The 23,471-nt window shown below is 38.0% G+C and overlaps 1 protein-coding gene across 3 annotated transcripts in view; it reads right to left on the bottom strand.

The window, feature by feature from the left end:
* GABRB2 (gamma-aminobutyric acid type A receptor beta2 subunit) overlaps positions 1 to 23,471 on the bottom strand; it is a 257,751-nt gene that overhangs the window by 144,622 nt on the left and 89,658 nt on the right. The window lies entirely within an intron of this gene.

The raw sequence follows: 23,471 nt of genomic DNA, 5'->3' as shown, positions 1-23,471 counted from the left end.
TATTAAAAGGAGGTGGGAGGGAAGAGGGTGGGAAAGAGATAAAAATACAATTTTTGAATAAGTTAGTACAGGATGGTGGGCAGAGGGCCCAATAATGACATCCATTGCCTCATATTTCTACAAGCACATAATTTTACACGATATCAACAATTTATGTTGCAAACCTTAGCAGCCCATCTAGCCTCTCGATATGGTAGACACGGAACAGTAATATCCTAAGTTGAATAAATATATCAGCAAAACTTCTTGCCTACAACATATGTGGCTTGAATTTATAGATTTTATTTTCTTTAACATAGGAGCTATAACTAATAAAGCTAATCATTCACACATTATATATCTTCCAATATAAAGAGGATCTTTTTGTCAATTATAATACCATGATTTCATAGAAAGATAAAGGTAAGAGGGGCAATACAGAGTAACTGCTATAATTTCAGGAGTCAAAGAGACTTGGATCCAATATTTAGCTCTACCATTGCCCTCTGTGTGACTTTAGGAACATTACTTAATCGTTCTGAGATTCACTTTCCTCGTGTGTAAAAATAGCCACGTCTTGGATTGAAAAGCTTGTAAAATATTTAGTATAGTGCCTGGCAGAAAATAACTATTCAATAAACCTGAATTAAAACAAATGATTGGAGGCTGAGCGCAGTGGCTCGCGCTTGCAATTGCTGCACTTTGGGAGGCCAAGGCGGGTAGATTATGAGGCCAGTAGGTCGAGACCAGCCTGGTCAGCATAGAGAAACCCCATCTCTACTAAAAATACAAAAAAATTTTCTGGGCATGGTGGCACACATCTGTAATCCCAGCTACTAGGGAAGCTGAGGCAGGAGAATTGCTTGAACCTGGGAGGCGGAGGTTGCAGTGAGCCGGAATCTCACCACTGCACTCCAGCCTGGGTGACAGAGCAAGACTCTGTCAAAAAAAAAAAAAAAAAAAAAAAAAAGAATGATTGAGGGAAGTGGAACAAGAGCAAGATGGCAGAATAGAAAGCTCCACTGATTGTTCCCCTCACAAGGACACCAAGTTAACAACTATCTACACAGAAAAATACACTTTCATAAGAACTAAATATCAAGTGAGCATTCATAGTACCTGTTTTTAACTTCATATTGCTGAAAGAGGCACTGAAGAGATGGAGAAAAGGGTTTGAATTGCTAGCGCCACCCCCTCCCCATCCCTACCTGTCTTAGAGTAGTGCTGAGAGCATCTCTGGTTGCTGGGGGAGGGAGAACACAGCAATTTTGAGGCACCAAATTCAGTGCTGTCCTGTTAGAATAGAAAGGAAAACCAGACCAAACTCAGCTGATACCTGCCCACAGAGGGAGCATTTAAACCAGCCCTAGCCAGAGGGGAATCACCGATCCCAGCAGTCCAAACTTGAGTTCCCACAAACCTTGCTCTCAAGGGCTGCAGTACTCTGAGTCTCCAAGTAAACTTAAAAAGCAGTCTAGGCCATAAGGGCTGCAACTATTTTGTGAGTCCTAGGGCGGATTTAGGCCCAGAGACAGTGGACTGAGAGAGGGTATGTGACATACTGAGACAGCAGCTGGGATAGTCAGTGGAGTGTTGGCATCACCACCCCTCCACCCAAGCCCTGGCTGCACAGCTTGTGGCTCCAAAAGAGACCCCTTCCTTCTGCTTGAGGAGAGGAGAGGAAGGAGGTGGGAGGGCTTTGTCTTGCATCTTGAATACCAGCCCAGCCATAGTAGGATAGGCCACTGCTCAGTTATGAGTCCCCCATTTCAAGCACTAGCTCCCAGTCAACATATCTAGACACATCCTGGGCCAGAAGGGAACGCTCTGCCTTGAAAGAAAAGACCCAGTCCTGGCAGCATTCATCACTTGCTAGCTGAAGAGCCCTTAGGCCTTGACTAACCAGCAGTGATACCCAGGTACTACACACTGAGGACCTTGGGTTATCCTTTGAATCTTGCTGGCTTCAGGTAACAGCACAGCCACAGGGGAGCAGAGCACCAAGTGGGCTCTTGGGGTCCCCTATTCCGCTATTCCAGGGTCCCTGACACTTGGACAGCATTTCTGGACCTGCCCTGGGCCAGAGGGGCATCCACTACCCTGAAGGTTGAGTCCCAGGCCAGGCAGCATTCACCACAAGATGACTTAAGAGACCTTGGACCTTAGGAGAACAATGACAATAGTTTGGCAGTACTCCTCATAGCCTGGGGTGGTGTGGGTAAGGGTGAGGCTATTCTGTCATTGGATAAGGGGAGGGAAGGATAGGAAAGACTGTGTCTTATGGTATGAGTGATAGCTCAGCTGCAACACAACAGAACACCAGGTAGACTTCTAAGTTTTTTGGCTCCAGTCCCTGAGTACTGCAAGGCGCTTCTGGACCCACCTGGGGCCTGGGGGCCTTGCTGCCCTGAAGGGAAAGATGCAGGCCCAGCTGGCTTTGCCACCTGCTGATTGTAGAGGGTTAGGGCCTTGAATGAACCAAGGCAGTAGACAGGGAGTGGCTACAGCAGGCCTTGGCCAAGACCCAGCGTTGTCCTGGCGTTAGGTTTGACCTAACACAGTCATAGTGGTGGTGGCAACAGGGGTGCTTGTATCACTCCACCCCCAGCTTGAGGTGCTAAGAACAGAGAAAGAGACTTTGTATGTTTGGGAGAAAGTAAGGGAAGAGAACACGACTCTGCCTGGTAATCCAGAGAATTCTCCTGAATCTGGTCTAAGACGATCAAGGTGGTACCTTTATGAGTTTGCAAGAACCACATCATTACTGGACTTGAGGTGCTCCCTCAAACACATACAGCTTGGATCACAACACGCAAATCATTTCAAATATCTGGAAAGCCTCCCCAAGAGAGACAGTTACAAATAAGTCCAGACCCTGAAGACCACAATACATAGCTAACTTCTCAATGTCCAGATGCCGAAGAACATCTATTGTCATGAACGCCATCCAGCAAAACATGACCTCACCAAATGAATGAAATAAGGCACCAGACACCAATCCTGGAGAAAGAGAGATGTGTGACCTTTTAGACAGAGAAAAATTGAGTGGAAGAATGCAATTGGCATACCAAAGAATGCAACAGAGTCCCCTAATAGCAGAATGGATCAAGCAGCAGAAGAAATTAGTGAGCTTGAAAACAGGCTCTTTGAAAATACATAGTCAGAGGGGACAAAAGAAAAAAGAGTGGAAAACACTGACGTATGCCTATGGAATCTCACAAACAGCCTAAAAAGGGCAAATCTAAGAGTTATTGGCCTTAAAGAGGAGGTAGAGAGATAGGAAGAGAAAGTTTATTCAAAGTGATAATAATAGAGAACTTCCCAAACCTAGAGAAAGATAACATCCAAGTACGAGAAGGTTAAAGAACACCAAGCAGATTTAACCCAAAGAAGGCTAATTCAAGGCATTTAATAATCAAATTCTCAAAGGTCAAGGATAAATGAACGATCCTAAAGGCATCAAGAGAAAAACAAACAAATAACAATGAAGCTCCAATATGTCTGGTAGCAGACTTTTCAGTGGAAACCTTACAGGCCAAGAGACAGCAGCATGACATATTTAAAGTGCTGAAAGAAAATAACTTTTAGCCTAAAATAGTGTATCCAATGACAATATCTCTTAAACATGAAGGAGAAATAAAGACTTTCCCAGATGAATAAAAACTGAGGGACTTCATCAATGCCAGCCCTGTCTTACAAGAAATGTTATAAGGAGTACTTCCATCAGAAAAAAAGGCCAATAATGAGCAATAAATAATCATCTGAAGGTAAAAAAACTCACTGATAATAGAAAGTACAAAGAAAAATACAGAATATTATAACAATGTAACTGGGGTGTGTAAAGTACTCTTTTCCTAAGTAGAAAGGCTAAATGATGAATCAATAAAAAATAATAACTACAACAACTTCTCAAGACATAGTCAGTATAATAAGATATAAATAGAAAAAACAAAAAGTTTAAAAGTAGGGGGACGAAGTTAAAGAGTAGAATTTTTATCAGTTTTCTTTTTGCTTGTCTGCTTGTATGCTTATGCAAATGGTGCTAAGTTGTTATCAGGTTAAAATAATGGGTTATATGATGAGAATACATGGACATGTGATGGGGAACAACACACACGAGGGCCTGCCATTGGTGGGGGTAGGGGGAGGGAGGGCATAAGGAATAATAGCTAATGGATGCTGGGCTTAATACCTAGGTGATGGGTTGATCTGTACAGCAAACCACAATAGCCCATGTTTACCTACATAACAAACCTGCACATCTAGCACATGTACTCCAGAACTTAAAAGTTGTAGGGAAAAAACAAAATATAAACAATCACATAAACATGGGTTATAAAATACTATTTGCAAGCCTCATGGTAACCTCAAACCGAAAAAAAAATACCACGTATACACAAAAAATAAAAAGCAAGAAACTAAATCATATCCAGAGAAAATCACCTTCACGAGAAAGACAGGAAGGAAAGAAAGAAGAGAATGCCATAAGCAACCAGAAAACAAATAACAAAATGGTAGGAGTAAGTCCTTATTTATCAATAATGACATGAATGTAACTGGATTAAACTCTCCAATCAAAACACATTACTGGCTGACTGGATGAAAAAATAAGACTCATTGATCTGTTGCCTAGAAGAAACACACTTCAACTATAAAGACACACATAGACTGAAAACAAATAAATGAAAAAGGTATTCCATGCCAATGAAAACCAAAACAGAGCAGTAGTAGCTATACTTATACCCAACAAAATATATTTCAACATCAAAACTACAGGAGACAAAGAAGGTTATTATATAATGATAAAGGGTCAATTTAGCAAGAGGATATAATAATTGTAAATACGTATGCACCCAACATTGGAGCACCCAGATGCATAAGGCAAATATTATTAGAAGCAAACAGAGATACAGGCCCCAATACAACAAAAGACCCAGAATAGCCAAAGTCATTCTAAGTTATTCTAAGCAAAAAGAACAAAACTGGAGGAATCATATTACTTGACTTCCAAATATACTACAGTACTCTAGTAACCAAACAGCATGATACTGGCATAGAAACAGACACATAGACAAATGGAGCAGAACAGAGGCCCCTGAAACAAATCCACACACCTACAGTAAACCCATTTTTGACAAAGGTGCCTATAACACATACTGGCGAAAAGACAATCTCTTCAATAACTGGTGCTGGTAAAACTGTATATGCACAAGCAAAATACTAAACTAGACTCCTATGTATCACCATATACAAAAATAAAATCAAAGTGGATTAAAGACTTTAAGACTTCGAGTGTGAAATTTCTACAAGAAAACATTGGGGAAAATCTCCAAGACATTGGTCTGGGCAAAGACTTCTTGAGCAGTACCTGCAAGCACAGGCAACCAAAGCAAAAATAGACAAATGGGATCACATCAAGTTAAAAAGCATCTGCACAGTAAAGGGTACATTCAACAGAGTGAAGAGACAACCCAAAGAATGAGAGAAAATATTTGTAAACTGCCCATCTGAAAAGGAATCAATAACCAGAATATATAAGGAGCTCAAACAACTGTATAGGAAAAAGTCTGCTAAAAAATTGGCAAAATATTTGAATAGACATTTCTCAAAAGAAGACATACAAATCACAAACAGGAATATAAAAAGATTCTCAATATCACTGATCATCAGATAAATGTAATTCAAAACTACAGTAAGATGTCATCTCACACCAGTTAAAATGGCTTATATCCAAAAGACAAGCAATAACAAATGGTGATGAGGATGTGATGAAATGGGAATCCTCGTATATTGCTAGTGGGATTGTAAATTAGTATAACCACTATGGAGAACAGTTTGGTGGTTCCTCAAAAAACTAAAAATAAAACTACCATATGATCAGCTATCGCACTGCTGGGTATATACCCAAAAGAGGAAATTCGTATATTCCTATATCAAATAGATTCCTACACTCCTATGTTTGTTGCAGCACTGTTTACAATGGCTAAGATTTGGAAGCAACCTAAGTGTCCATCAACAGATGAATGAATAAAGAAAATGTGATACCTATAAACAATAGAGTCCTACTCAGCCATAAAAAGGAATAAGATCCATTCATTTGCAACATGAATGGAACTGGAGATCATTATGTTAAGTGAATTAAGCCATGCAGAGAAAAATATACATCTCATGTTCTCACATATTTGGGGAATCCAAAAATCAAAACGATTGAACTCATAGACATAGAGTGTATAAGATTGATTACCAGAGGCTAAGAATGGTAATGGGGGGCTAACTGGGGTGGGAGGAGGCAGATGGGGATGGTTATTGCATACAAAAATAGAAAGAATGAGTAAGACCTATAGGTGACTATAGTCAATGGTGACTTAATTGTACATTTTAAAATAACTTAAAGAGTGTAATTGGATTGCTTGTAACTCAAAGGATAAATATTTGAGGCAATGGAAAACCCATTGCCCATAATGTGCTTACTTCACATTTCATGCCTCTATCAAAACATCTCATGTATCCATAAATGCATATACCTACTATGTACCCCTACAAATTTACTTTTTTAAATAAATAAAATAAAAATGGAATGACTGAATAAACATATGAACGAATAAAAAAATAAAGAAACATGTAAGTAAGAAAAGTATCATGAGCAAAAGTATATGCTTTTTGTCAACTTGGGGGAAATTAGTGATGATGAGGTACCCACTCTTGTGCAGAATCTTCCACCAGGACACTGAGGCAGCCCTTTTACTGGCCTGTAGCCACATGGAAAACTTAATGGAAATGAAACCATGCTGTCCTCCCTGAGGAGTTGTAACTGACAGCATCAGGGATCTCCTCTTGTCAGCACAGAGAAACAGAGGTATGTGCCCATTCCTACTGCTGAGCAATATGCCTGCTGTAATGCTGGGCAGCACTGTCCTGGGGACCCCTGGACTCCACAGGTGGCGGTCATTCAGTGACCACTACCTGGGTCAGGTTGCAAAGAATTCCCAGCCACTGACACTCAATCTGCTTTACCCTGCCATTGCATTCCCTCATTCCCTTTTCATTTCTCTCTCTCTCTCTTTTTTTTTTTTTTTTTTTTTTGATCTCGGAGTCCCCTTCTAGCCCTGTGACATGTTTCCCCATCTGTTCATGCAGATGGTGCTAACCAAAGACATCAAAAAGTCTAGTGTCCCCAAATCTCTCTTGATTCAGTTGGTCCCCTTTACCACAGAGCAGTGGGAAAAATAAGAAAATGAAAGGCACATTTTGAAGTACAGAGATGTCATGGCTCATATAAGGAATACATTCACGTTCAGTACCTGGTTTGAAGTAAACGCTATCTACAGAGGTAAGCCCTTAACCTGATGTTCTCCTGAACATAAAATTGTGTCTGCAATAACTGGATAGCACCTAGAATACAGAATTACACCCTCCCCTCCCTGCTTCCTATTCTTCTCCCCCACCAAATCTTTGTTGTCAGCAACTACAACAATGATCTATTTTAAATTTAGTTCTATGTATATTTTACACTCTGTTCTATCCATGCCTACAGAAACTGACAACTTGCAAGGATAAAATAGCTTTTTGTGATTAAGGAACATTGTCACTGAACAATAATAATTCCAATAACAATAACACTTTTTCATAATTTTAAAATACTACAAATAACAAAGGTGAGCCAAGGATCCTATTTATGATAGAACAAACAGAAGCCTGAGCAGGATACTAAAAAATCAAAATCACAAGAAAGTAAAGTGGCCCAGGGATATAGCCTCTTCCTTGTCTAAGATGCCTGAGATTTTCACAATAAAATAAATATTAGACCTAAAACCTATTTAGTGACACAGATTTAATTCAGCTCCATAGGTGAGTCCAGAGTTTGAGGTTCCCCAAATCAGAATATCTGATAATCCATATTATTTGGAACTTGGTCTTTCAGATTAAAACCTGTTTTTCTCCTGCTTAGAATTTAGGCAAAGCTCATTTTCACACTTGTGTTGTTCTTCTCCTCTGTTTTTTCAATGCATAGCTCTGCCCAGCCCCTGGCCACCCATGTGGTGGACACAGCATTTTTCTCCTCCTCGGTAACTTCACCTGCCATCAAATAAGGGCCAGATATGTGGTTTGTCTCATCCCATCATCAGGGGTGATGACCAATGAGTAGAGCAGTAATTTAGGGAGGCTCCACAAATTAACCCTTAATGAATCATATTAGTGTAGCAGTAAGAAATATAATTTATTCACACACTAAATTAGCTAAGAAGAGCCAATTTGGGCAGGAAAAAGTGTTTCTCATTATCACATCATAAGCCTTGTTTACATTGGTATATGACTAATCCTCATGTTATGTCTAACTTCCCAAAGGGAAAATCAATGTATAGGTCCAGTCGAATGGGCTTAAATATTTAATATTTGGGAAAAAATACTGTTGTGAGCAAATGTGTTTTCTTTTTCCCCAGGTAGTATTCTCCTTTCATTCCTTACAAACATGTGCATGCACACGCACAGAAACACACAGTCCTTCTGAAGGATAGGCAAGATACTCCAAATTACATAAAGACATACCCTATGCCAATGAAATAATATGATACCACTGCTCTGCAATCAATAAAATGTTACATACATTTTAGTCATATAACATTTGATTATCATGAATAAAAGAGAACATCCCTTTGAACTTAGCTGTAATGAAGTTTCTGAGACATGTTTCTGAAAAGCACTGGCTCTCACTAGAAAGGGTTTTCTCATTGACTCATTCTATGCTAGAAGGCTAATATGGGTCACCTAGATTCTACCACAGTACAATTCCCTCTACTTTGACATTTCTGTATATCTTTGAGAATATCGCAGTGATTGCAAATGATAACATAACATAAGAAAATGCCATGCCAATGGAAATTTTAACACAGTCAACTCATATTTGCACTTAATTTATAATATGGGAAACTGAATTCATGACAATTGCTGATCCTATCTTTAAAATGTCTTCTTATCAGCTGTTGAAATTGACATCAGCTGAAGCACAGTCTCACTACTAATGAAGTTTCTTACCAATACGGTGAAATGCCACACATTTTCTACTAGATAGGACAATCAGATTTTTTTCACCTCATTTAAACATAATAGTCTTTGATAATTGGGTTTTAAATAATATCAGTTTGATTTAATGCTTCTCTTTTTACTCCTCTTAATTTACCGCAGTATGCAAATCCATTGTTTGACCCTATTTTGCATGAATTGCATTCACTGACAGACAGAGTAATAAATCAATTTAAGATAAACCCTGCAGAAACCTCAGATCCCACAAACTGACAAACAGAGTCAGGAGTCAGACTGATAAACTAGAAAAGTGCTGTGGCGAAATGGCAATTACTCATTCATGCATACATATATTCATTCAGCAAACTTTTTAAATTGGCTCTTGTAGGATGTGCACTCCTCAAGATGCTGGGGTACAAACAGTTGGGGAAAAAGCAGAGGTTTCTACTCTCACAGAGCTTATATTCTAGTGGAGACAGGCCATTAAATAGTAAACACATAATGCATGTAGTTATAAAGAATAAAAAAGGCAGTGATAGGAAAGAGAGGGAACATAAAGTTCAGGGTAAAGTAGTTGGCTTTCTCTTCTTGCAAGCACAGGAGTTTGTTCTGCCGTTAGGACTACTGTATTTTCATTCTTTCTAACTGGAACACTCATTCCTCAGATCTGTGCTTTTTGAATGTAAACTAAAAATAAAATTCTAAGCCCCCCAATCCCCACCATCTGAATGGATCCCTCATCTCAGCAAGGGCATTCCAAAGTTAACCTGAAAAATTAGTTCAGGCCATGATGGGAAGGGGGAGTTGGACATGTCTCATTACAGCCTCTTCCCTTTTGCAATTACAAATAGAAGAGACTCTTTAAGTCTGATAAGAAACATTTACAATTTTCTTTCTGAAAGTTGCTATCTGGAGGCTTCATCTGCATGATAAAACCTTGGTCTTGAAAACACCTTATCACAACCCAGACATTCTTTCTATTGATAATGACTCTTTCAACCAATTGCCAATCCGAAAATATTTGAATCCATTACCTGAAAGCCTCCCGCTGCCCCACCTTTCTGGGCCAAACCAATGTCCATCTTACATGTATTAATTGATGCCTTGTATCTCCCTAAAATGTATAAAAACCAAGTAGTGTCTTGACCACCTTGGGTACATGCTCTCAGAATTTCCTAAGAGATGTGCCATAGGCCATTGATAACTCATATTTGCTGCAGAATAAATCTCTTCAAATATTTCACAGAGTTTGACAAAATCATCAATACCGATCTTTAGTGATGATATTTCAATTCAAATATCACCTCCTAAAGTAGGATTCCACTTTCTCCTCCAGTAACTCTTTATCATATTATTATGTTTAACTTCCACAATTCAATTCATCACAATTTATAAACCTTATCATTATCATTAAATATCTCTTTTGCTGGTAGTTTGTATCTTTCCTTCTCCAAGTACAAGCTTATGGAGTAAGGATTATATGTAGCTTATTCACTACTGTACCTTCTATCCTCCACCTAGAGCAACAAGAGGTGCTCACTCAGGACTTGATTGGATGGATTGATGGATAAATGAACTAAAGCTTCGATGATTCACTTACCTGGAGTGTTCCTATTTTATTAAACATAAATTAGAGTTTATTATTATTTTTTCTGGCTTCTTTCTGGAACACCGTACAGACATTCCTAATATTTAGGTAATGAAAGTGAATAATTGCATTCAACTATTCCTCTTAAGAGAATTCTGAGTACGTCCTTGTCTGCTCTGCCACTTCCAACTGCATGCATGGGGTCATTTCTTCACATTCAACCCATTAAATCATTATGAAAGGCACAGACTCTGGAGTCAAACAGACTTGGAACCTATCCCCATCTTTGACGTGTATACTACTAGTACAACTTTGAACAAGTTACTGAATTTGTCTAAGCTTCAGTTCACTTTTCTTTAAAAATGCAATGATTTATTATTTACTTTTGACCAAATTCCTTTAAGTTAAATGATAATACTATTTTGGATTGAGAGTTGTTAGTTGACTTATGAAAGACACATGGCCCGTAAAACAACCCCTGTGTCTTTGACTCCAGATTTTGGCTCTTACTTAGCCTATCCTACATCTCATCATCTGTTACGTATTTTCTTCTCCCACTAGCCTCCAAGTTTTTGAGTCACAGAGACTGGATGTGTCATTTATCTTCCTGTATCTCCAGAGCCAGGCACGGTATTGATACATAATAAGAATTTACCACCCCCATTTTCTCTCGCAAAAAAAAAAAAAAAGTCATCTCCCTCTTATCCTGACGAAAAATGCAGAAAAGGTCAAGGCTGTTACCAGCAGTGACGCTAATAATAGCGACTAATCTTTACAAACAACTTACATGCCAGGCACTTTAGTAAATTCTTTACAAGCATTTTTTGTAGCTTAATCCCCTCAGTAATCTTACAAGATAGGAACTATTAAGCCCTATTTCACTGATGAGGAAACTGAAGCTTAGAAAGATAGAGCACAGCTAAAGGTATTAAAGCAAGGCAGTCAGGTCCCCAGCCCATACTCTTAACACATTGCAATACTGCTATTCTAAGTTTTGTGTTGTTTGGCCTTATTATGCAATGATGTAAAATGCACAGATGCCTCCTAGTATTTTTATGCCAGAAGATTTGGTCTTTATCCTGGTCTTTTCAACAGTTTCTTTTAGTTGTCAGCCTGTTACAGCTGCTAAAATATAAAGTCCTAATTATTTTCTCCATTGTGGCTAGTGGGAACAATTCAACAAGGAATTAGTATCTTTCTCTAGGGATTTACGGCCATTTAGCATGTTGTTGCCTTTTATTCTGTCCATAAGAGTGCAGATAATGAGCTACTTCTGAGAAGTAAAATAGCTTGAGCATTTTGTAATGTGGTGAATGTGATTTGAGTCATTAACCTATTACACTGGTTTGGTTTTTCAAGGAAAAGCTTGCTTTATATGTGATCTCCAAAATAAGGAGACAGGAATGAGGTAGAAATCTTCCCTGAACATCCATTAGCAAAGCAAGTGATTAAAACTTTTACAAAAAGTCTTTTAACAAACATTTTTGGCTGTAACTTCCATAGGTTGTGTAATTTTTTAATCTTCTACCTATTTTTTTCTCCCCATGGGAAATAAGTCTGAAACTCCTGTTACTTATTATAGAAAATAAGTATAGATTTTCTTCATGTACTTTGGGATCTTTCCCAATATTCTGGTAGCCAGAGGTACTTTTCTAGTTGCTTGACAGTTAGAGAATAGCTATTGGTCCAGTACTTTCTGATTTCCCCTTTAGAATGATTATTGATGCTCAATATAGAATCAAGAAACTCAAAGGGATAATGATGTTTGTGCAGCCTTGAAATTAAAATGTACAGGTTATTTGGGTAATTTCTACTTGAATTACAAAGTAAGAATAAAATTTCTTGGGGAGAGGAATAGTCGCTCACGCCTGTAATCCCAGCACTTTGGGAGGTTGAGACAGGGAGATCACTTGCGAACAGGAGTTCAAGACCAGCCTGGGGAACATAGTGAGACTTTATCTGTATTAAAAGTTTAAAAATTAGCCAGATGTAGTGGTGTGCACCTGTAGTCCCAGCTACTGGGGAGGCTGAGGTAGGAGGTTTGCTAGAGCCCAAGTGTTCGAAGCTGCCCTGAACTATGAGAACACCAGACTGGGAGGACAGAGTGAGACCCTGTATCTAAAAAAACCGAGTTTCTTCAATGAAGCAGAAAACCTGTGGGCAGGATAATTGTCTGGTGGCCTTCAGAGTCTCTGGGAGCCTTAGAAGTCATGCAGAGATATTTCCCTGCAGACCACTTTGCATGGCCTCCTAACATCCAATAAAGTTTGGTATCTTTGCCTAATTAAACTGAGGGTTAATGTAATCTTTCAATGATCAGTTTTCCCTAACTGGAGTTTTTTTGAAACTTAACAACATGGATGTAGAACTGTGAAATAGAACAGATTTTCAAAATTTCTATACCTCAAATTACAAACTATATTGCACGTAGCTTTTACTTAGACTTGGTCATTCAGAAAAGTGTAACAAAATGACCTTCCATGTGTAAGTAGTTGCATAAGAGAAACCCCTTTAAGAATAATAGATAAAAGGAATTATCATATTAAGTTACACCTGAGGAATGTACTTTATGTGCTGTATTTATAAGAAAAGCAATGGGCCAACCAGAAAGAGTGCATCGGTCCATATTGTGGAGTCTTGTTTAAAACTAATAGAGCCATATTCATCCATTAATGAATGATGACTAAGACAACTCTCTAGAGGGGAATCTCTCTAGACGGGAGATGAATCACTACTCCATTCTTTTTAAGGGACCTTGGAAATCTAGACTCTTCACTCTTCTTCATCCATCAACATTTTCAGTACCTGCTTTCTCAAGAGTCTTTTGCTTTCATTTACTTGGAAGAAGATTGCATTCTTTCAGACTTTGAGGAAGTGACTGAGATCATGGGCTTTGAGTTCAATCTGAGCCCTGAAACTCATTAGCAAGTTACTTATTCCCCCAAGTCTCAGTTTCCTCAACTATAAAATGGACATAACAATAGCTTGTTTCACAAAATTGTTTGATATAAATGAGATAATTCAGGGCTTGACATATAAAAGTACCCAATAAAGGTTACTACTACTACTACAACTGACTCAAGTATTCATTTGCATTTGCTTTGAATGCCTTTATCTAATTAAAACTCTGCTTTAAGTGAACTCATTATACTAGTCTAACTCTGTATTTTTCCCATTTGCCAAGTAAGCTGCCTGCAAAAGCTGCCAACAAAATTTACTGATTTCATGAAATCAAAGTGATGCAAAAGTTACTCTAAATGTAATTAGAGAAAACGTAATCATTAAACCGACGCTGAGAACAATCTGCATTATTTCAAGGCTTGAAACAATGGAAGTCTCTTCTGTTGTTTTTCAGTCTAAATGTAAGACAAACAAAAAAACCGTGCCCTTATGCGTGTGTGTACTACACATACACACATATATACAAACATATCTACAGACATATATATATATATATACACCTATACCTATAAATGAAGACACACACACATGCACACACGCACGCACACACACACAATAGCAACAATTTTAAACATCTACTGGGAAATACTTTGCTAAAAAAAAATAGGGTAAAATGAAGACCTGGCTTCTTTTCATGTTCACAGTATTCTGGTGACTCAGAGGGTTCACTCCTAATGAAATCAGGAATATGCAAGTACTGCCTTTGAATGTACTAACTATAACAATGCTATATATAGATATTTTCAAAAGCCCATTAATAAAATGTCCTCGATGGATTTCAATAATTTTCCTCTTTGCAGACAAGGTCTGCTTCCATAACACTACTGTACACATTCTTCAGGCCTGCAATATAAAATCCCCACGTTTCTTGGAAGCGCAGCTGGCTTCTTCCCTGCTTCAAAACCTCTGGAGTCTCCAACCATTCCTCTTTCCTGCAGCAATCCCCTTCACAACTTTGGTTTCAGTGCTGCCACAGCCAACTTTCATTCCACTGAAATCAACGGACGTGAGAACAACTAGGGACCCATGTAGCCAACAGTCAAGGAGATCCATTGGCTACCAGAACATGATGGGTCAGAAATATTTTAGAAAAAAAAGAAAAGAGGCAAACTTGCTTTTCCTCTTTAAGTGTTTTTTATTTAAAAATCCAGTAAAAGGTCACAACAAAATGAGCCCTGGATTATTTCCTAGGGTTGCTAAATACAAGTCTCTCCATTTCTAAGGCTGAAGAATGATGCATTTCTGATCCTGCTATTGTTGACTTGGATTTAAATTATTTTCTAACATCAGTCAGGCAAGGATGACTCCAAGTAACTAAATAACTCCAGCAGTAGCAGTAGCAACAATAATAACAAGCCCTGGGCTAAGAGTTAGGATTTTGAGATTCTGCTCTGTGGTTTGCCATTGTCTCTAGGATGTTAGGCACAATTACTTCCTGCTCTGAGCCTCCCTTTTCCTTGCTATAAAAAAAAAGGAGGTGAACTTGAATATATCAGAAATTAATTCTAAATATATTTACTCTTCTTAATCTTATAGGAAAATTATGGAAAGGATGTCTTTTAAAAAAGTAATGCAGCTCGTTAAAGAGGTTGCATTCTATAACAGTCCATCATATGCATTTTTTTTTTCACATACAGATGGAGACAGGTGCTTTGAAGACTGACAAAATTTAGAGAATAGGTTCTCACATTCTGGCCAGAAGGACTTATATTCTTAATGAAATCTCTTTTGTTCTGCTTGACAAAATATATTCACTCAATATCTCTCTGAAAATGAATTAGGAAATCCAAGTTAAAAATTGATTAATATTAATGTTTGATAAAATATATTTCAGTGTGAGATGACTACTCAGTCATCCTGTGGTTAAACTTTCAGAGTAGAGGAAGAGGATAAAATTAATAAAATCCTGCCTGTCTAAGTTCATTACAGACTAGCATTATCCTTTGCCATTTTACCAATGACAGAACGTACAAAGCAAGAGGTGGCTGAATTACCTTCTGCTTCCTGTTGAATCTTTCTTTAAGAATGTGAGCATTTAATCAGAAGTGACAAGTTTCTGATCTAATGTTACATATGGGAGGTGTATACATATGTGAAGTCAAAGTCTCCCCCCTTACACGAAAAGACAAACAATTGTTTTTAGATGGGTCAGCTACAACTGAGAACGTAAGAAAGTCATTCCTTCCATAAGAACTGTCCTAATAAAATCAGCAGGAGTATATACTCTGAGCCATTTCTTCAACTAATGAGACTACAAATTACAACAGCACAACTATAAGATCATAAATCGTGTCACAAATAATTTTGCCTATTACTCATTAAAATACAAAGTAAATTTTAAATAATAGTTCTGCATTTGATACCCACAACCAAATATTTCATCTTAGGTCAAAACCGTAAGTCATATACTATATTGGATAAAGAAATATATTTTAAATATGTCCTATCATGGTTGAAGAATGATGGTGAGGAGGGTTTTATTGATGTGACAAACATGCTTACTATACATTCATTGTTAATTTAAAAAGATACAAAATTGTATATATAAGATGAATGCTTTCATAATAAACTACATATATACTTTTTTAAAAGAAAAATACTTTAAAGGCATATAGAGCAAGACCAAGGTGGTGGTTATCTCTGTGTGGTAGGATTGGGGTAATTTTATTTTCATAAGAACTATAGTTTCTAAAGAGTCAATAAGAAACGTGGATTATTTCATGATTCAACAAGTATTTTACTGTGTTTGTTGAAGAGTTTTCAATGTGATTAAGTATGATGTAATGTTAATGACTTCGCATAAATAATATACAGCCAACTTATATTTAGATTCTAAGTTTAAATGAAAATGTGCACTGTTATGCTCACAAAAACATGTCATCAATTGATAATTCAAGTTGACTGCTCTTTTGTGTACTACCTGAATGTTATATTTTCAATTTCTTAATAAATCAGGGTTTTCTTCAAGGAGATAAATACAGTTTCTTGAGCAATTGAAATATTTTAAATACCATTTATGCATAATGAGATGGAAGTGCTAAAAGGATATATGTCATACATTAGCAAAGTCACAGAATTAATGGGCTTTGGGAAACTAGAATAAACATTTAGCAATCATTTAAATGAGTGATGAGAAGAATCACTAATTTTGGACAAGAATGCAGGTCTTCTGATTTCTTGTCCATTGTAATTATTCATTAGTTTTTGAGACCCAATAAATATCCTATTTTAAGTGAATAATAGTCTGAATTATATCTATGTGACCTTCTTTATGATGAGCATGTCAACACCAGATTAAATATGATTTTTACCTGCTTGAGCTTCAGCTGAGTTCATTGATAGAATTCTGCTTTCTATTTCACATTTGGGTGATGGGCTCAACAGAAGCGCAAACCCCAGCATTATGCAATATACCTCAAGTATACAAACCTGCACTTGTACCTCCTGAACCTAAAATTATTTTTTTAAAAAAATTGTAGGCCAAGCACAGAGGATCCGACCTGTAATCCTAGCACTTTGGGAAGCCAAGGCAGGTGGATGGCTTGAGTCCAGGAGTTCAAGAACAGCCTGGGCAACAAGGCAAAACCTCACCTCTACAAAAATGATACACGAAATACCCAGGTGTGATGGCACATGCCTGTAGGTCCAGCTACTCAGGAGGCTGAGGTGGGAGAATTACTCGGGCCCAGGAAGCAGAGGTTGCTGTGAGTCGAGATTGCATCACTGCACTTTAGCCTGGGTTATAGAGTGAGACAATGTCTCACACACAAAAAAAAATTCTATATTTTCTATATCATTTTTCTTTAAACTATTCTGAAAATGATCTAATTGGGTCAATGTTATTTTGGAATAGACCATAGTTCAGTCTGTTTTAAATATCTGCTTTTTAAATTGCTAGGATTTCTTCTGCCTAGTCAACTGGAACGTATTTTGTTGCCACGTCTACAGCTAAGCTACTCCCAAGAAACCATTCTTCCCCACATCTAGCCATATCTCTTGATGGAAATCTCTAAATAGTTTGGTAAATTACAGGAAGTATTTAGTTTTATAATTAGATTGTCCTGAGTTATCAACAGTGACCAAGAGTGAAGGTGAGTGGTATCCTGTGAATGTCTGTGTCCCGCAAATTCATGAGTTGAAACTAATTTCCAATGTAATGGTAGTGGGAGATAGAGCCTTTGGGGAGATGATTAGGTCCTGAGGGCAGGATCTAATGGCATTAGTGCCCATAGTTTGCCTTGCTGCTTTCACCTGGTGAGGACACAGTGAGAAGGTATCATCTCATTTTGGACTTCCCAGCTTGCAGAACTGTGAGAAATAATTTTCTGCTGTTTACAAAGCCTCCCATTTTATGATATTTTATTATAGCAGCCCAAATCAATTAAGACAGTGAGAATTTTGTATTCAAGGCTTTCAAAATTCTTTGGTCACAAACTGCAATTTTAAGCTTCTTTTTTTTTTTTAAAAAAGGAAGCACTTGGCTGGGCACAGTGGCTCATGCCTGTAATCCTAGCGCATTGGGAGGCTGAGGTGGGCAGATCATTTGAGGTCAGGAGTTGAAGACTAGACTGGCCAACATGTTGAAACCCCATCTCTACTGAAAATACAAATAATTAGCAAGGTGTGGTAGCGAGCGCTCCTGTAATCCTAGTTACTCAGGAGGCTGGGGCAGGAGAATCGCTTGAACCCAGAAGGCAGAGGTTGCAGTGAGCCAAAATTGCACCACTGCACTCCAGCCTTGGAGACAGAGTGAGATTCCACCTAAAAAAAAAAAGAAAAGAAAAGAAAAAATAAAAAGCACTCTTCATAGCTTAATTATTCCTGAAGCTCTTCAAATAAAGTTAAGAAAACAGAGGAGTGATAAGACATGATGAGAAGAAAAAGAGAGGCTTGGTTTAAGGGGAACCATACAACACATTATTAAATGAAAATTATTGAAGTCATGCTGCAACTGAGGCACTTGGCTTGGGGCTTGAGGGTCTCAGTTAAGAGTTGTCATGACCACCTCTGTCCTATGCCAGGCATCTAATTTCCTTACTCGTGATCTCAAGCTGTCAAATACAATGGCTGGAGATACCCGGCTCCACTATAAGTTTGTGTCCTCAACACTGTTTGACAATCCTTTGAATTTTCTTTAGCAGTTTTCTTTTGCGTTCTAGACATGCCTGGCCTAGGCCTTTCCCATTCCTTTCAATGAGCTTTCTCAGTCCCACTCTTTTTGTTCTACACAAAGAAACTACTGTGTTACTTCACAGAACAATGCAAAGATAACTAGGGTAAAATTCTATAATTTGCTATCCATGTTTCCATTGATTTATTAAATATTAAGTGGTATTGAGCACTTTCTATCCACCAATTACTGTGCTACTACAACTATATGATTTCATTTTTTGTTCTCATAGATTATACATTATTTTACATTGATTGATCATTGACTCAGAATAACTGGGTGGTGAAAATATTGATAGCATCTAATTCACTCCCTCTTCCTATGAATGAGGACAATAAAACCTGGAAAATATGCTTAAGGTTCAATGAGAAGCCACTGACAAAAGTCCAAATTAAAACCCAACTTCCATTATCATTACTCTTTGTTAAGGAAATTGGTTGGATTGCCCATTTGGGTCCATTTATTTATCTGCATAGCATTAGAAATCTGTTCCCAGACCCCCTGGAATGATTTTCATCCTGAAAAGCAATGGAGTAACTAAGAGTATGCTGCAATCCTGTGCTTTTAGAGACGGGAAAACAGAGATCCAATCAGGATGAAGACTGTTAGAACTTAGTCTATAAAAAAAGGGTCCATATTTCTAAATATTTATCTCATCTGCTGAAATCCCCAACACCAATGTACCTTAATGCAAGCTTGCTAAGCAGCTGGCGTGCATGCTTACATTTCTTGCTAACCAAGCACAAAATATGAGCATGAGTAGACTTAGAGCTCTTGTGCGCCATCAGAAGCAGTGCACGTGCTTTTGCAGAAAGAAAATTTGACAAGAGTGGTAGCAAGGTTCTGGCTGAAGAGCTTTGAGCACCCCTCTCCAGATAATGGCCCAGCCTGGCTATCCATGATCATGGATCTCACCCACTGAGCCACACATCCACTGAGATGAGATGACCCCCTCTTCTGACACAGGTGCTCAAAGGATGTGTTCATAGAAGATTCTCAACACATGAGAGATGGGAACTATCATCCCATGGCTGCAGACCTTTTAAATGTTGAGTGGTATTTCCCAGATAATAGAACCAAAGGTCCCTAGGCCTCTGAAACACGAAATTTTGTTCCCCAATTTTTTTTTTTTTTTTTGAGACAGGATATGGCTCTGTCATCCAGGCTGGAGTGCAGTGGCATGAATTCGCTCATTGCAACATCTGCCTCCTGGGCTCAAGCCATCCTCCCACCTCAGCCTCCTCCAGAGAAGTGGGCACTACAGGCACATGCCACCATGCCCAGCTAATATGTTTCATATGTTTTGTAGAGACAGGGCTTTGCTATTTTGCCCAGGCTGGTCCTGAACTCCTGAGGTCAAGCAATCTGCCCACCTCAGCCTCCCAAAGTGCTGAGATTACAGGCATGCCCAGACCCAAATTTTATTATGAAGACATTCAAACAGACAAGTTGAAAGAACAATACAATGAACACTTACATACCTACCATTAAATTCAATAAGCATTGGTATTTTGCAATACTTCTTTCTCTATCTTTATTATGTTTTAATACCTGAAGATTTCACTGAAGAAAATCCTATGAAAGAAACTTACTCAGATGCTGTAAATGACTGTCCCTCCTTTAACCTACCCCACCAATCTTTGTTTGTCTTAATGGGAAAGACATTTAAGCCCTTAGGTTTTGCCTTAAACTCAGAAGACATTCAGCTTACAGGCTTAGTTCTACCCAATTTCTTGGTCACTGCCTTGATATTTAAAGTTTTCCTTGTGCCAGCTTCCTATATCCAGGTCTTCATGGTTGCTCTTCAATATGTCTTACCCAGACTAGTAAACTTTGCCACTGCCAAATTCTTTACAAAGTCTTGCCTGTGCCTCAGGAATCCAGACAGCAAAATTCCCTACTAAACTGGAACCAGCGTGAACCACAGGACCTAATAATGCACCTTTCATAGAAGACTCAGGCAGTTTGTTCATTAGAGCCTTATTTTTATCAATCCAGAATAAAGCCTGTACTTATGGACTAATAAAAGTTATTTCCATCTAAACACATTTTTATCTTTTTTGTTCCATGCATGCTCTCAAGTGATTCCTACTATTCTTTATTTCCATCTTGCCAGTACATAATAAGCAGGACAGAAGAGTGAAGATCAATGTCTTTACCTTCAGATAACTAAGCTCTTCTGCAGAGCAGCTGTGTAATTTTGTCAGCAAGTTCCTTCATTTCTTCATGTAAGACGGATAAAATGATGGTACCCATTTTGCAGGGCTAAAGTTAATATGAATAAGATAACATATGCAAAGTTCTGACACAGTGACAAGTACATGCTAAGTCCCTTAATGAGTACTAGCTACTGATATTAATATTGTTACTATTTTAAGTGTCGTTTCAATGCAGCCCTATGGAATACAGACACAAAATAAACTTCTTACTACATTGTCAGCAATAGAAAATTACTGGCTGGGGATGGGTAAGTAGCAGGAGGGGCTAAGTATTGTAGAAGCAACTGTAACAATAGAATAATATATTTTAGCATTATATAAAATAGAGCTAGAAATTAAATAGAAAAATAGCTAACTTTAACTGAATTCCTTTTACTTATCTATTGCAAATGAACCTCCTTGAGTTGAGAAAGATCTGATATGCATTACATTTCTCTCTAAGGAACAAATTGTTCTACTATTTGCCCATTAAAACTGGAATTGGACATTTATATATTTCCTGATGAATGTTCTTATTACTCTCCCCTTCACAATTAAGAATACAGCTAAGAGAACAATCACCATTCATGAGCCCTCTCCATGGGGATGTGTTAATTCTATGCATGTTAGATGTATTCAGGAACCTGCATATTTTGTTAATAGCCCTTGATGGAAGTGGGAATGGGAGAATAATTATTTTCCAATGCCATGAGTTACAGGTACAGCAATAGTGTCCAGGTGATCTTAATGATAAGAATAACTTGTCATCATTTTTGTTTGGTTAATGACTTAATGATATAAAGAAGCCAATTTATCATCTATAATACTGATTTACCCCTTTTCCCTCTCAATTCTTTTTTTTTTTCTTTTTTTTTTTGAGATAGAGTCTCTCCCTGTCGTCCAGGCTGGAGTGTGGTGGCGCAATCTCAGCTTACTGCAAGCTCTGCCTCCCAGGTTCACGCCATTCTCCTGCCTCAGCCTCCTGAGTAGCTGGGACTACAGGTGCCCACCACCACACCCGGCTAATTTTTTTGTATTTTTAGTAAAGACGGGGTTTCACTGTGTTAGTCAGGATGGTCTCGATCTCCTGACCTCGTGATCCGCCCGCTTCGGCCTCCCAAAGTGCTGGGATTACAGGTGTGATCCACCAAGCCTGGCCCCCATTTCCTCTTGATTCTAAATAATTCTGATTGTTCATTTTCCTGTCCACTTAACTTTGCCTACATGCATTTATGAATTCATCCTCAACCTTTATTGCATTACTATTTACAGTGTTGGTGCTTAGTCAGTATTGGGTATACAAAGGAGAATATGACACGTCCTGTGCCCTAAACATAGGTATTCCGGAGAAACAGGAAGAGCCCAGGGTGATTTCTGCATTTTTCCTGTGAAGATGAAGTGACATGATGGATAAAATGCATCCAGCACTGGGTCTGCTCTGGGTAACTTATTATTTCTAAGTCTCCTGTCTTCTTCTAGATTCTTACCTCCCTCCATGCTTAACTTTTTAAAAATGTTAAACTACAATCTTTTCTCATTCCCTGTTCTCCACTGCACACATGGTCACCCTCTCATCCAGGTCTCTCTGATACTGTAAGTTTTGTAGTCGATTCCAAATAATAATTTTAGTATCATGTATCTGCTGAACACAATTCTTTCCATTAGTACTTTCAAAGTCCACCACTTCAATATAATCTTTTCAGACTTTACCAGTCAACCTACCGTCTCTCTCTTCTATTTCCTTCTTTTCTGAGGCATGTATGTGAGCAGTGCCTGTATCTAACTCATTTCTCTACCACCAGTGCTTGCCACAGAGTACAGATGTGCTCTCATTCTGCCTCTCTTATCCCCCCCTCCCTTGAAGGCCAAATGCCTTTTTTTCTACAAATGTCATAAAAAAGCTGAATCTAAGGATCTAAGATGATGTATCAGTCAGGAGTACTGAATAAAGCAGAAAATAAAAATGAGATAGAATAGACAAGAAATATGTGGAATTGGAGGCATCTTGTTGAGGGCTCTGGCTCTGAACTTGGAACACGGTTTATGTACCACCTCCAGAGATTACTTTCTTTGTAATCTTCGGCAAATTGCATCAGCCTCTGTTTCTTCATTTGAAAATAAAGACAATAGGAGTTCCTAATGTATGAGGTTGTTGTAAGGGTTAACTATAATAATGCATGAAAGCACTTAGCTCAATGTCTGACCCATAACAAGTGTTGAATAAAAGAATATTATTATTATTATCACAATTATGAGGTTACATATTCATGTAACACAGAATAAATTAGGCAAGCAAAAATCTGAATTTAGAATTTCTTCCACTCTAATGAAGAGAAATCCTTTATATTATAGTGTTTTCAGAGAAAGATATATTTTTCCTCTTTTTTTCTAGAAAAACATCTTTTAATATGAAACCATGCTTTCAGCACAGAATAAACTTTAAAAGAAAAACTGTCTTTTCCATAAATTATCCTCACCCAGATATCACAGCATCATAATTATTTCCTGACATAGAGGTATATTTGAGTATAAATTTCCTATTAATAAACATGAG

This window comes from Nomascus leucogenys, chromosome 2 (genome assembly GCF_006542625.1).
Source record: "Nomascus leucogenys isolate Asia chromosome 2, Asia_NLE_v1, whole genome shotgun sequence".
NCBI classification, from domain to species: domain Eukaryota; kingdom Metazoa; phylum Chordata; class Mammalia; order Primates; family Hylobatidae; genus Nomascus; species Nomascus leucogenys.
The sequence above is the reverse complement of the archived record's forward strand: the minus strand, read 5'-3'. Positions and strand labels throughout refer to the sequence as shown.